Raw genomic sequence first — 16,674 nt, 5'->3', positions numbered from 1 at the left:
AAATAGAGGTTAGTAATTGCATAGCTTGATTACTTTCCAAAGACGTACCTGAATGAGATGATGCCGAAGGTTGTTGGGATTGTTGGGGTGCATACGGCTTGGAATAAAAACCAGGGGGGTTTGGCCTAAAGCCTCCTTGTTGGGCAGCTTGTTGTGGCTCCCTCCATTTGAAGTTTGGATGGTTCCTCCATCCGGCATTGTAAGTGTTCGAGTATGGGTTGTTTTGATTTTGTCCTTGGAAACCAATTGCATTGGCAGATTCCCAACCACCATTCTCGATTAGTTGAGGGCACTTGTCGGATGGATGTCCTTGAATTGAGCACACGCCACAAACTTGGTGTTCTTGTGCTTTTGGACCAATCACAACCTGAGAAACAAGAGAATTAAGATTAGCAAGTTGTGATTGAATTTCAGAAATAGCACTCACCTCATTTATACTTTGTTGCCGTGGGGCTTCCCTTTGGCCCACTCCTTCATATTGTTGAGCGTTGAGCGCTCGGTTGGCTATGAGAATCTTGGCATCCCTTGGTGTTTTGTCCACCAATGCTCCTCCCGCTGATGCATCAAGCATTTGACGTTCGATAGGAAGGAGGCCCTCATAGAAATATTGAAGGAGAAGTTCCTCCTTCATTTGATGTTGAGGACATGAAGCTACAAGGCCCTTGAAGCGCTCATAATAAGCCGGGAATGTCTCACCATGATTCTGTTGAATACCACTAATTTTCTTCCGTAGGAGAATCACTCTCGAAGTAGGGAAGAATTTCTCCAAGAAAGCACGCTTCATACTCTCCCACGAAGTCACAGTTCCCGGGGCTAGTTCGTAGAGCCAATCTTTGGCCTTGTCCATAAGTGAAAATGGAAAGGCCTTCATCTTCAATATACTCCCATCCACATTGACGGGGGTCATGCTCGAACAAACCACCTCGAACTCCTTCAAGTGTTTGTTGGGGTCTTCCATAGACAAGCCATGGAACTTCGGAATATGGTGTAACAAACTGGACTTGAGTTAAAATTCCTCAGTTTTCCCCTCTGCAGCCGTGGGGTATTGGATACAAAGAGGCAATGCATTATCCAAACCCGAGGCCGAAAGCTCCTTGATGGTTCTATTATCTGCTGCCATGGCTTGTTCTTCTTCAAAAATCTGATCCGTGGGCTTTTCTTCTACACCTACTTCTTCTTCTTCAAGCCCAGGTTGTGGTGGAGGTTGTGGTGGCTCTTGTTGACTCCTCGTTCTCCTCAAAGTGCGTTCAAAATCACCGTCAAAGTCGGAGATGTTCTCTATAATAGGCCGAGAGCTACGAGTCATACACAGTACCTAAAAAACAAGGAAACAAACAAACTAAGAATCTGAAATAAGAATGCACGAAAAACAAAATATAAAAATAAAGACAAAGGATTAGCAAAGTTGCTAATCCCCGGCAACGGCGCCAAAATTTGATGCGAGAATTACTTGACACTCAAATTAAACCCTCGTTTGACAATTGTAGTAGAATGGATAAGTGAGGGATCGTTCTAGACCGGGGATTAGGAGGGCTTGCTAAAACCTTCTAAATTGACTTAAAAACATAAAAACTAAATTAAAATACTCTTAACAAGACTACTATGACTCAGAATGGCTTTGAAAAACTCAAATTGTCTAAAACAATCAAATTGACTCAAATAGAAGCTAGAACCTGATTTAGACGAATTTGCAATTGTTTATGACTCCAAAAGCTTAAAGATACAAAAATAAAACAAATACGAATGATTAAGACTTAACAAAATAGGGGGGGAATTGTGGTTGGACGATATTAAATTAAAAAGACAGAATATAATTAAAGGCAAAATGTAAATATGAATGTGATAAAAATATGGATGATGGAATAGCCAAGGGGTTCTTCTCCACACATGTTACACTTGCAAACAAAATTGATTCTCAGTTGGTCTTTCGATAAGTTGTGAAACTCAATGCTCCAAGTTAATTAGATCCGCTTAGATTAACTTTCAGATTTCCCTAAATTCGTTGGATTGAATGGAATACGCATTACAACCAAATTATTCTTAATCAAAGTCCCTAACTATGGAATACGCATGATAGAGACATTTAACCAAGATCATTAAGTTCAACGGAAATCATAAACATCGACGAGGCATTCGTTACTATGGAATACGCATGAAACTTATGCCAAGAATTCGTTTAACGCGATTGTTTATAAGCAACCTCTACTACTTGTGAATATAAGTTCATAACGATTAGGTGAAAATCACTTATATTCTAGCGTCATATTTATGCATGAAAATTAAGCTTGCAATCTCAATGAACATACATAAATAAGTTATCAATCAAACAGTTAAACGAATTGAATCCACAACTTATGAAATTCCAACCAAACGTAATCAATTCAAAATGCAAATATAAACATAGTTTCGAATCACCCCCTAGCTAAAGGGGGTTTAGTTCCTCATAACTTTGAAATCAAAGAAACACCTAAACATTCCAACAACTCAAACGTGAATTGTATGAACGTTTAGGCACTCTTCTCTTCCCTTCTCATACGTACAAAACAAAGAGAATTAAATTTAAACTTTGAAATCAAAGAAACACCTAAACATTCCAACAACTCAAACTTGAATTGTATGAACGTTTAAGCACTCTTTTCTTCCTCGTTGTTGTAGCACAAGGTCTAAGGTGAGCTTTGGGGATTATGTGAAGTGTTTTGGAGGGATGGGAAGTGGTTGGATAGTGGCTGCAATGAAGGAGAAAAACTGCACAGAAAATGGAAGTGTTTGTAACTGAAAATGTGTATGGAAGAGTGAATGAATTTTGAGGAGTGTTGGATGCTTATTTATAGGTGAAATGGGGGAACAAAAGAGGGAATATTGCAGCTAGGAGGGGATGAATGATTATGGGTGCATGTGTTTGGAATAATGAAGGGGGAATGTATGTAATAAAACAACTAGGAAAAGTTATGGAAAGTTGGAAATGGGAGTGGGAACTCACGGCATTGTTGGGTTGTTTATGGGAGAATAAATGTATGATAATGGCTAAATAATTAAAGGGAATGAATGGGAGTGACACTAGGTTGGTTATGCATGTGAATGCAAGGAGGAAAGCTGAAAATGCAAGGGAAGCTCACGGCACAATGTTGTTTTGCTTCTTGAAATGCATGTGAATGCATTTGAGTGTAATATGAAAAGAATGACTAATTAATGTATGTAGGGTTGATATGCATGTGAATTAGGTTGGAAAGAGGTGGAAGTGGAATGTTATGCAATGATAATGTCTTGTAAAGATGCTAATAAATAATGCATGTAGGGTTAGCTAGGTTGGCTTTGTTTGGGTGCATGTATGTTAATGGTGGTTTTGCATGTGAATTGATGGATTGTTTTTGATGGAATGGATGGTTCTTTGCATGGCTATAAGGGATAGAATAAGAGAGAATGGGCTAGGCCCTTTGTTTTATGTCCAAAGTGAAAATAAGGCCTTCAAATTCGTCCAAACTTTGGCTCCATGGATAAGCTATCCAATCCATGCCCAAAAATGCTCCAAATGGCCTCAAAATGCACTTTCTTGCTCCCTAAGCCCTTAGAACCTGAAAACACACAAAAGAAGCATAAAGAACTAAAATAACTAAAGAAACATAACGTAAATGTACGAGAACAAGCCATTTAAGTCGCATGAATATGCTCCTATCAGGGTTTCACTCAATTTCTGGTTTTGGATTGGCGAAGGAAACAAAGTTCTTACTTTGAAGCAAAATTGCCCTGGACGAGTGGCTTGGGTTTTTTTTAGGATATGTGGAAGGAAATGAGATTACCAATAAATTAGGCCAATTAAACCTAAACAAACAATATAAAAGACGTGCAGAAATATCAACTGCTATCTAGTTCGCTTTCCAATACAAACTTTTGGATCTTGTGGACTTTTTCTTCTTAGGATTAATGATGCAAAATATATAAGCACACAAATTAAAACCCTCTTTTGACAATTGTAGTATATGTATAAGTAGGGATCGTTCTAAACCGGGGATTATGAGGGATTGCTAAATCACTTGAAAACTGACTCAAAAACGTAAAACAAAGGTTAAAACACTAAACTAGGCTAAAAGAATACAAAACTAAACACTTAAAACACTAAAACAAACCAAAAGACTCAAAACAGCACCAAAACACTCAAAACTGCCTTAAAAACACAATCTGAGCAGTTTTGAGCACTTACACTAATTTGGAAGAATTTGGGTGATAAATTGAATCGAAGCACTTAGAAACACAAACTAAGACACTTTCTAACTAAATTGAACACTAAAGTAAAGGGGGATTTAATTTTGACGAAATTAAACAAAGTGCACATATTGTAATAAAGACATATTGTAAATACGAATTTGATGAAAATATGGATGGAATGCTAGCTAGAAGGTTCTTCTCCACACATGTCACACTTGCATACAAGATGATTTTTAGTTGGTCTTTCGATGAATCATGAAACTCAACACCCCGGGTTAATTAGGTTCGCTTAAATTAACCTTCAAGTTCTCCTTAAGTTAATGAATTGGATGGGACAACGCATACACAATTCAAAACATTCTCCAAAAGTCCTTTACGTGAAAAGCACAATAAAGATACAATCAAAGATCATTAAGCAACATGAAAACTATAAGTGTTGACGAGGCATTCGTTACTATGATGAGCATGAAACTAGTGCTAAGAATTCATTTAGCATGAAACTAGTGATTAAAAGAGGATCCCTAGGGTGCGTCTAAGCTTAGAATATATAGGGTTTCAGAAAATAAAACCCTAGCTTATTTTGGTTAATTAAAATTAAGTCAAAGGCTTCTAGAATTAGGAAATTAAATCAGAAATTAAAAAGGGAATTGGCTGCAAGGTGCGACTAGGGTTTTATTTAGGAAGGAGCATGTGTTTAAATGCATAAACTAGGACAAAAATGCCCCCCTTGCACGGCAAGGGAAGGAAAGAAAGGGAAAGGCCACGACAAGGGTTGTAAGGAGGTCTAGGGCCTTTGTTTTGTGTCCCAAAGTGCATACAAGGCCTTCAAAGTGGCTAGAAAATACGGACGTTTAAGATTAGGAAAGGTTACCAAAATGGGAAACCTAGGGTTAACTTTCCTACTTCAAGTAGGAAACCTTGTTGTTCTAGGAATCCTCATTTGAGTAGGACTCCATCTTCGATTAGGAATTCATATTTCTTCAAGTTTTCAACTCATTCATTCCTCTTTTGCTCCAAAATACTCCAATTTGCATCTTCTTGCACACTTTGGCTTTATAACCTGAAAACACACAAAAGTGACTTTAAACACTGAAATAACTAAGGAAACACAACATAAATGCATGAGAACAAGCCAATTAAGTCGCATGAATATGCTCCTATCAAATTCCCCCACACTTAGCTTTTGCTAGTCCTCGAGCAAAACAAAACAACTAAGGAAAACAAGACGAAACAAAACAAACAAAACATAACCTAAACCTTCCAACGTTTGCCTCAGGGATTTCCAATGAAACATGACATGTCAAAGATCATTACTCACATAGCTTTTAGTCTTCCTTCCCCTCGAGCACATACTTAATCATAGTCACCATTCACTAGTTTGCATTTAATCAATTAAAACACATTTTGAATGTAGTAACATGCCTTAGAGAATTCCCTCAATTCCTCACTAGTTATGCACTCAATTTTCACCCAGATTTTCTGACTACACACCCTACAATAGTTATATGTGAGAAGATTGATGTAAACATGAAAGACTAGTACTCACATACATTATAACAAAGAAAGCAATTTCTGGAGTAACTAAACATGTTTAGATATGATCTCATGAATGGAATGCTACTACTTAGATGCGAGAACCAGTGACACCATATGCTCATACCAAATTCAAACTCCACAAATTGAAATGCACAACACCCAAGATAGAAGTCAAGGGTTGTAACGGAGCTTAGGGTATTGGCTAACAAGGAAAGATAGGGATAAACAAAAGTTCTTTAAGCAATAGTGAGCAAAGTAATGAATTAGACACTTAGAATTCCCCTTAGAACGCAAAAATCAACTTTGAACACCCAAGGGGAAGTCACACAAAACTTAGGGCCATATTCAACTTTTTGGACCCTTTCTTCAACAACCAACACTTGTGAGTTCATTCTCACTTATTTTCAACTCCTTTTCTTTCTTTCTTCTTTTTCACATTTTTTTTTTTTTTCACAACTTTTTTTTTTCTCTAGCCGTGCCTATGGCACATCAACTCACATCAATAATCCTTCCCCCACACTTAGTTTCTGCAACACCTTAATCAAAAGGAATTCATGTTTTAGTCATGCTTACTATGCTTCAAGAACAAGGGTATGGGTAGTCCTAATCTAAGCTAGGTGAGGATAATATGGGTTAACAAAGAACATGGGCTAACATGGCTCAATGGGGTTAAACTTAAACACAAAAAATGAGTGAAGGGCACACGGCTATTTAGCTTTGATGGTGGTCACTACACAACTTCGTCTTGAATATGTGTTATGCAAATCAATAACATGCTTTGAATGAAATGGGCATGAGTTCTAGCATTTGGAACTAAGTGATGAAACGCCTTCTAAGTAGTAACCAAGCAAAGAATAATGAGATCATGCAACAACTTTAGAAAACAATGATGCACAGATTATTACTCTCCAAATAAACGTTTAGGCTCAAGTCTCACAGGGATGTAGCGTTAGTTTGAGTTCATTCCTTCAAGCATGTTACAAAAACTAATTTTCCTTTGTGATTACATGTGAATTCGTAAACTATAACTACAACCAAGCATAAACCAAAGAGTAAATCAAACGTCCATCCATGTTTAACCATCATGCAATTAAAAACCAAATCCTCATCATTGTGTTGGAAGGTACCCTACGACACAAACAAACACACAAAAACAACTTTTTTTCGGTTTTTCAAAACAATTTTTCAAATTTTTATGGGATTTTCGGATTTTTAAGTCAACACACACTAAAACATCTAAAATAGCTTTAAAACACTTAAAACAGCAAGGAACAACATTGGAAGTTATGGGTGATAAAATCCCACGAATTTGCATCAAACACACTTAGTTACCCCCCCCCACACGTAAATCAAACATTGTCCTCAATGTTTTAAGCCTAAAACCACACCAAACAAAAGTAAACACACAAACAGCAACTAAACACATTAAGCATGGCAGAATGTAAATAACAAAGAGAAGAGGCTAAGGATGCAAATCTGGTTATGGAGTGTAAATGCCATCCTCTCCTTGGTGATTGCATGGGTTGCCTCCCACGAAGCGCTTGCTTTAATGTCTTGCAGCCGAACGATGGTATGCTCATTCCCCATTGGAGCCCACGGCATGCAATGGGATCTCCTCCACAACATGCTCAACAAAGTTCTCAAAGTAGGGTTTCAACCTATGGCCATTCACCTTGAATTCTTGTCCAGTTTTCAAACTTTGTATTTGGACTGCACCATGCACAAAAACATTAGTGATAACAAATGGACCAACCCACTTAGAACGTAACTTACCGGGGAATAACCGAAGGCGGGAATTGAATAACAACACTTTCTGCCCGATTGAGAAGGTTTTGCCTATAATCATCTTGTCATGGACGGCCTTGGTCTTCTCTTTGTAAATCCGGGCATTCTCATACGCCTCATTCCTAATCTCTTCAAGCTCGCTCAATTGTAGCTTCCTATGGTTTCCAGCCATGTCCACATCCATATTGAAGGACTTGACTGCCCAATGTGCCTTGTGTTCAAGCTCCACGGGTAGATGGCATGGCTTGCCATAGACTAGCCGAAATGGGGACATACCAATGGGTACTTACCTCAACGGACAGAAGTTGTTCATCCGGAAACGTTTCTGAAATGGGGAGGGCCTCTTCTTCACGCACCATTCGACTTAGGTGGTCAGCCACCACGTTTTCACATCCCTTCTTGTCCCTAATTTCAATGTCGAATTCTTGAAGTAGGAGCATCCAATGAATGAGCCTTGGTTTGGCCTCCTTTTTGGTGAGAAGATACTTCAAGGCTGCGTGGTCAGTAAAAACAATTACTTTAGTACCAATTAGATATGATCTAAACTTATCTAACGCAAATACAACCGCCAAAAGTTCTTTTTCGGTTGTAGAATAATTCAATTGAGCATCATTTAAAGTGCGTGAAGCATAATAAATAACATGTGGCTGTTTGTTTTTCCTTTGGCCCAAAACAGCTCCAAGGGCATAATCCGATGCATCACACATCAACTCAAAGGGAATGGACCAATCTGGTGGAGTGATTATTGGTGTCGTGGTGAGAGCCCCCTTTAAGTGCTTGAATGCCATGGAGCATGCATCATCAAACTCGAAAACCACCTCTTTTTGAAGCAATCGGCATAGTGGTTGCGCAATCTTGGAGAAATCCTTTATGAAACGCCTATAAAAACCTGCGTGACCAAGAAACGAACGAACCTCTCTAACCAAAGTTGGAGAGGGTAAGTGACGAACAAGGTCTACCTTAGATTTATCCACTTCAATGCCTTTTTCAGAAATAATATGTCCTAGAACAATACCTTGCTTAACCATGAAGTGACATTTTTCCCAATTAAGCACAAGATTTGTTTCAACACAACGTTTCAAAATTAAGGTCAGATTATTTAAACAATGATCAAAGGAATCACCAAACACACTAAAGTCATCCATGAATATCTCAATAATCTTCTCAACATAATCAGAAAATATGCTAACCATACACCTTTGAAACGTGGCCGGAGCATTGCACAAACCGAATGGCATGCGTCGATATGCAAACGTTCCAAAGGGACAAGTAAAAGTGGTATTTTCTTGATCATCCGGGGCAATAACAATTTGATTATAACCAGAATATCCATCAAGAAAACAATAAATTGAATGACCCGCTAACCTCTCAAGCATTTGATCTAGGAACGGCAATGGGAAGTGGTCCTTCCTTGTGGTGGCGTTTATCTTCCTATAATCAATGCATACACGCCAACTGGTTTGGATTCGGGTGGGCACAAGCTCATTCCCCGCATTCTCCACAACCGTCACTCTAGATTTCTTGGGAACACATTGGATAGGTGAAACCCAACGACTATCGGAGATGGGGTAAATCACTCCACAATCAAGGAGTTTGATTATCTCTTTTTTCACCACTTCCATCATTGGAGGGTTGAGATGGCGTTGAGCCTCTCTAGTTGGTTTGGCCCCCTCCTCAAGAAATATGTGATGCATACATGTTGCGGGACTAATACCTTTGATATCGGCCAAGGTCCAGCCTAGGGCAGATTTGAACTCCTTCAAAACACGCACTAGTTTCTCTTCTTCTTGTGCCATGAGTGATGAAGAAATAATGGCAGGTAAGGTCTCCTTTTCCCCCAAGAAAATGTACTTCAAATGGCTCGGTAGTGGTTTGAGATCAAGGATAGGTGCCTGAATTATGGATGGAAGCAACTTGTTAGTCGAAATGGGAATTGACTCAAAGTTAGAAAACTTACCATCGTGCTTAGGCAATGACTCCAAGGCAGCAACCAACTCAATGCATTCCTCACTAGGAGGCACGGCATGCAATGGAGTGTGTGTGCCGTGGGCTAGCAACAGTCCCCCTCCCTTGGTTTTGAGTTCCATGCTTCGTGTAATGACATTTTCAAGTGCATCGGCGTTCAACTCTTCAAGGTATCCCTGCGCCAAAGAGTCAACTATATCAATGGAGAAACATGAATGATCCTCACTAGGATACTTAATAGAATAAAAAAGATTAAAATTAACAACTTCCCCATCAAATTCCATGGACAAAGTTCCATTAAACACATCAATCTTCGTCCGAGCTGTCTTCATGAATGGCCATCCAAGGAGGATTGGCAATGACGGGGCATGGTCAGATTCATCCATCTCAAGCACATAAAAGTCTGCCGGAAAGATTAAATGATTGACCTGCACTAACACATCTTCCAAAACTCCCTTTGGATGGGCATTAGATCTATCGGCCAATTGTATGATCACACCATCATTTTTCAATACTCCTAAGTTCATAGATGAAAAAATTGAATATGGCATGACATTTATAGAGGCACCTAGATCTAACATGGCAGATTCAAAACGAGTGTTACCTATGACACAAGGAATGGTAAAACTACCCGGATCTTTGCATTTGGGGGGTAGTTTGCGTTGCAAGATGGCGGAGACGTTTTCATCTACCTTTACCACCTCTTTGGTCGACATCCTCTTCCTAGTGGTGCAAAGCTCCTTTAAAAACTTGGCGTACCTCGGGACTTGCTTGATTGCATCCAAAAGGGGTATGTTAACTTGAACTTTCCGAAATGTCTCAAGGATGTCCTTCTCGGCTTCTTCTTTCTTTGTTTGCATGAACCTACTAGGAAAAGGCACATACGAAGGAAAAACATTAGTAGGAACTGAATTCGACACATTCTTACCCTTTTTGGACAAATTGGACATTTTTGGATCATTAGAAGCTTGCGGCAAAGGTGTTTCCACCTTTGCCGTGGGTTGGCTTGCTTCATCCTCTTCAATTCTCAATTTTTCATCCTCGTTAGGACCTGATGGTGATGGTGTAGGACCTGCCCCGACTTCTTTTCCACTTCTCAAGAGTATGGCCTTTGCACTTTCGAAGCCTCCCTTTGGGTTTGGAATGGTAGAACTAGGAAGTTGGCCTTGGTCACGAAATTTATAATTTGTTTCTCCAATTGATCCACCCTCTTGTCTTGGTTTTTCATGGCTTTGGCTTAATTTTCTTGCCCCTGAGACAAATTAGTTAGTAACTTAAGAAGTGTAGCATTGTCTAGGGACGTACCTGAAGCATTTGGGGCAGATTGTTGTGGAGCATGTGTGGGTGCGTATGGCTTAGTGAAGAACCCCGGGGGTTGTTGTCTAAAGCCTCCTTGTTGTGGTGGTTGTTGGGGCTCCCTCCACTTGAAGTTTGGGTGGTCTTTCCAACCTGGATTATATGTGTTAGAATATGGATCGTTCCTTGGTTGGTTTTGGCCTTGAAATCCAATTGCATTTGCACTTTCCCATCCACCATTTTCGATGAGTTGTGGGCACTTCTCAGAAGCATGTCCTTGGATAGAACACACTCCGATTGGTCCTTGCATCCTCATTCCTTCGGCCATCTGAGACACAATGGAAGTAAGATTAGCTAATTATGAATGAATGTCGGGTGTGGAACTTACCTCATGCACTTGCTGCCGTGGGGGTCCTCTTTGGCCTACTTCTTCGTATTGTTGAGCGTTCAATGCTCGGTTAGCAATTAAGACCTTGGCAGCCATGGGTGTCTTGTCCACCAATGCTCCACCCGCCGAGGCATCGAGCATTTGACGTTCAATTGGTAGGAGCCCCTCGTAGAAGTATTGTAGAAGTAACTCCTCATTCATCTGATGTTGTGCACAAGAAGCAACAAGGGATTTAAAACGTTCATAATACGTAGGAAAAGACTCACTTTCTTCTTGCTGAATTCCACTTATCCTTTTACGTAAAAGGATGATTCGAGAAGTTGGGAAAAACTTCTCCAGAAATGCCCTCTTCATACTCTCCCATGATGTGACGGTTCCGGGAGCTAATTCATACAACCAATCTTTGGCTTTGTCCATTAAAGAGAATGGAAAAGCCTTCATCTTCAAAATACTTCCATCGACGTTGACGGGAGTCATGCTTGAACACACCACCTCGAATTCTTTCAGATGCTTGTTCGGATCCTCCATGGACAACCCATGGTATTTTGGAATGTGGTGGAGCAAACTTGACTTCAACTCGAACTCTTCGGTCTTACCTTGGGCATGCGGGGGATATTGGATACACAAAGGTGCGGCATTATCCAATCCCGAAGCATAAAGCTCCTTGAGTGTCCGGTTGTCCACGGCCATGCCTTGTGGTTCTTCAAAAATCCTTGCCGTGGCCTCTTCTTCCTCTTCTAGGACTTGTTCTTCAAGGTCAGGTTCCGGGCTTGGTGGATGTGATTCGTGTTGCTTCTTCTTTCGTCTCAAAGTCCTCTCGAAATCGCTGTCAAAGTCCAAGATATGCTCACGAATCGGTTGAGAACTCCGAGTCATACACTAGTACCTAAAACAAGAAAAACAAAACAAGGTCAGAATCTTTAACAAAAACTAAATAAACAGAAAGTAAACAATCCAAGGGATTAGCAAAGTTGCTAATCCCCAGCAACGGCGCCAAAAATTTGATGCGAAATATATAAGTACACAAATTAAAACCCTCTTTTGACAATTGTAGTATATGTATAAGTAGGGATCGTTCTAAACCGGGGATTAGGAGGGATTGCTAAATCACTTGAAAACTGACTCAAAAACGTAAAACAAAGGTTAAAACACTAAATTAGACTCAAAGAATGCAAAACTAAACACTTAAAACACTAAAACAAACCAAAAGACTCAAAACAGCACCAAAACACTCAAAACTGCCTTAAAAACACAATTTGAGCAGTTTTGAGCACTTACACTAATTTGGACGAATTTGGGTGATAAATTGAATCGAAACACTTAGAAACACAAACTAAGACACTTTCTAACATAATTGAACACTAAAGTAAAGGGGGATTTAATTTTGACGAAATTAAACAAAGTGCACAGATTGTAATAAAGACAGATTGTAAATACGAATTTGATGAAAATATGGATGGAATGCTAGCTAGAAGGTTCTTCTCCACACATGTCACACTTGCATACAAGATGATTTTTAGTTGGTCTTTCGATGAATCATAAAACTCAACATCCCGGGTTAATTAGGTTCGCTTAAAGTAACCTTCAAGTTCTCCTTAAGTTAATGAATTGGATGAGACAGCGCATACACAATTCAAAACATTCTCCAAAAGTCCTTTACGTGAAAAGCACAATAAAGATACAATCAAAGATCATTAAGCAACATGAAAACTATAAGTGTTGACGAGGCATTCGTTACTATGATGAGCATGAAACTAGTGCCAAGAATTCATTTAACGCGATCGTTTATAAGTGACCTCCATTACTTGTGAATATAAGTTTGTAACTATTAGGTGAAACTCACTTATATTCTAGCATCATATTCATGCATGAAAACTAAGCGTGCACTCTCAATAAACATACACAAATAATTATCAATCAAGCAGTTAAACAAATTGAATCCACAACTCATGAAATTCCAACCAAAGGTAATCAATTCATATTGCAAGCAGAAACATGGTTTTGAATCACCCCCTAGCTAACTAGGGATTTATCCTCTCATGTTCACAGAAAGAGAAACAAAATTGAAATTAAACATAAAGAACAAAAGATTGATTACACCTAAAACGCCCAATGATTCCACTTGAATTTCTGCACGTTTAAGCTCCTCTTTCTTCTTCTCCTTGCTGCGGCAGAGAGTTCTTAGGATGATTTGGGATGTTATTTTGGTTTAGGAATGGATTTAGGGTGGTAAAGGGTTGCGGCAAGGGTTGTGGAAGGTGTATGGAGGTTTGAATGGTGGTTGGAATGGATGGGAAGCTACGGCAAAGATGTTTTAGGGTTGATGGTGGCTGCGGATTGAAGGAAGAAGAGGGATGGTGGCTGCGGCAGAGAGGGTTTTGTGGCTGAATGATGAAAGAATGATTAAAAGAGGATCCCTATGGTGCGGCTAAGCTTAGAATATATAGGGTTTCAGAAAATAAAACCCTAGCTTATTTTGGTTAATTAAAATTAAGTCAAAGGCTTCTAGAATTAGGAAATTAAATTAGAAATTAAAAAGGGAATTGGCTGCAAGGTGCGGCTAGGGTTTTATTTAGGAAGGAACATGTGTTTAAATGCATAAACTAGGACAAAAATGCCCCCTCCCCTTGCACGGCAAGGGAAGGAAAGAAAGGGAAAGGCCACGACAAGGGTTGTAAGGAGGTCTAGGGCCTTTGTTTTGTGTCCTAAAGTGCATACAAGGCCTTCAAAGTGGCTAGAAAATACGAACATTTAAGATTAGGAAAGGTTACCAAAATGGGAAACCTAGGGTTAACTTTCCTACTTCAAGTAGGAAACCTTGTTGTTCTAGGAATCCTCATTTGAGTAGGACTCCATCTTCGATTCGGAATTCATATTTCTTCAAGTCTTCAACTCATTCATTCCTCTTTTGCTCCAAAAGACTCCAATTTGCATCTTCTTGCACACTTTGGCTTTATAACCTGAAAACACACAAAAGTGACTTTAAACACTGAAATAACTGAGGAAACACAACATAAATGCACGAGAACAAGCCAATTAAGTCAGATGAATATGCTCCTATCAATTAATCATACACCATTAACCATATAAATGTAAATCTTGGATGCACAACATCTGTAAGCAAAACCAAAGATTATCAAGTCGATAGTTCAGTGTTTCTTGGCCAAATCTAAAAGTGTACATATTTGTGCATTGTCAACATCTATTAAGAGGAGGGGGTGACCAATCTTTGAAGAAACGGTGGGGATAATTCATTCTTTTCTTAGACCAACCATAGGTAATACATTCATGCATATGCTTCAAAAAGTTGAAGTCGTACCTATTGGTTCACGTGTCATATTAGTGGTTCACTAAAGTCCACTTTAAATCAATTAAACACTAATTATTTTGAAAAATTGAACACTGACTATTTTGGAACTGAACGCGGATACTGTTATTATTTCTTAAACTAAATACTGACTATTTCTAGAACTAAAGAGTGACTTTATTACACTGAACACTAGTACTATCACTGTTTCTTAAACTGAACATAACTATTTCTCGAATTGAACAGGGGTACTATCAATATCTCAAACTGAAACTGGTACTACCACTATTTTTAAACTAAACACTAACTTATACTTAAACTGACTATTTCTAAAACTCAACATAAGTACACTAGTTTTAAAACTGACTATTTATGAAACTGAATACGGATACACTATTTATGAAACTGACCATGGGTAAACTATTTATGAAATTGAACACGGGTATACTATTTATAAAACTGAACACAGATACATTATTTCTGAAACTGAACACGAGTACACTATTTATGAAACTGAAAACGGGTAGATTATTTATGAAACAGAACATGGGTACACTATTCATGAAACAGAACACGGGTATACTATTTATGAAATTGAAAACAGGTACACTATTTATGAAACTGAACACACTATTTCTGAAGCTGACTTTATGAAACAGAACATGGGTATACTATTTATGTGACAGCCCGTCCCAGATTATTTGTACCGTAGGTGTGAAATGACAGTTTTGCCCCTAGTGGTTATGTTTCATTGTGTGGTTGTTTTGGGGTTTTGGTTGGCTGCATCTAGACCACGCACACATAACCACACTCTCATCCTCATCTCCTTCCCTGTCCCGTGTGTGTGTCTCTCTCTCCCTTCTTCTTCTTTGTATGGACAAGACCAAAAACCTTTGAAAACATTGTAGATCGAGGTGGAAAACTATACCTTTGTGTTCGTGAGGTTCACACGAGTTCAACCATACCCATTTCAGGTAGGAAATCCTTCAATTTCACGTCGAACCATGGAACCCCGATTTTGGTCATTATTCATGCACACGTGAAATGTTGTTTTTCAGGGAATTTGAAGCTTGTAGGAAGCTTAGTAAGGTCCTTAGGAAGCTTGGGGTGGTTCGTTGGAAGGTTTTAGACGTTGGGATCATGAGTTACAGGTTTGGTCGGAATATCGTGGGTTTTTCTAGCGAGATTCCGTTGGTTTTAAGGCTCCAAAGTGGTAAGGTTTTGTTCTACTTATTGTAAGCTTCATTTTGGTACCAATTTCGTGGAATTTGGTTGAGAAATGAAGAAGATATGAAGTTTTGAAATTTTTCTCAGTTTCTGGCAACGCAAACGACGGCGGACGGCAGCGGCTCCAACGAGACTCACCACAGAAGACAGGGGAATATTTCGTTCAGTTAACGGAATATTCTTAACGGCGTCAGGTTAGTTTTAACGATATATGCTTACTGTTGGAGGAATATTCCCTAACGCCGTTAGGGATTCCGTCAGCGTGCCAGGCACATGCCTGCACGTGTGGCTGTGCCTTAGCCGACGCGTGGGGGTGCGTGAGACGTCGAAAAATTATTTTAAAAATATGGGGATGTTCGTGAGGTTGAGGAGATCACGTTGGTGTATTCATACACCCTATTTGAGCATTGTATGAGAAGTTTTTACCTAGTTTTGGTTATGTGCTTTAAATTAACGTGTTTATAGTTGTTTTGCATATAGGTGAGACCTATCCTGCGGACAAGCGCAGTTACTCAAGGCAAGGGGGTTACGACCCTTCTACATACCAGTGAGTGGGCTTTTGGTTTTCCGTATATACCTATATACTTGTGGTTTTCCTAGAAAATGAAATGGAATGTTTATATGTTTTAAAAAGCCATGCTTAGTGTGTGCCTATTTATTTATGCATTAGTATTTGCATATATGTATGTGTGGTGTTGCGGACATATAGGTAAGTGCTAGGTAAGTTATGGTTTATGATGATGATTGTAGTTATGTGATATGCATTGAGAGCTCATAACCTGCACCCCCGATGTTACTGTTCCTGCCTAGAGTAGGGCACAGTCTTTCACGTGATGTTCACCTCCCGCACCACACGCTCATCTTGGATCCAAGTTAGGTGCACAGTCCTGTTGTACAGACCACTATAGGTGGTTCCAACTCGTAGGTGACCCGCGATTATTTGCCTAGTCTTCACGTGATCGTAGCA

At 39.3% G+C, this 16,674-nt stretch overlaps 1 pseudogene; it reads right to left on the bottom strand.

The window, feature by feature from the left end:
- Positions 1 to 511: 511 nt before the first annotated feature.
- Positions 512 to 7,883, bottom strand: LOC137707744 (uncharacterized; annotated as a pseudogene).
- Positions 7,884 to 16,674: the final 8,791 nt, after the last annotated feature.

This window comes from Pyrus communis, chromosome 11 (assembly GCF_963583255.1).
Source record: "Pyrus communis chromosome 11, drPyrComm1.1, whole genome shotgun sequence".
NCBI classification, from domain to species: Eukaryota; Viridiplantae; Streptophyta; class Magnoliopsida; order Rosales; family Rosaceae; genus Pyrus; species Pyrus communis.
This window is presented reverse-complemented; position numbering and strand designations above follow the sequence as displayed.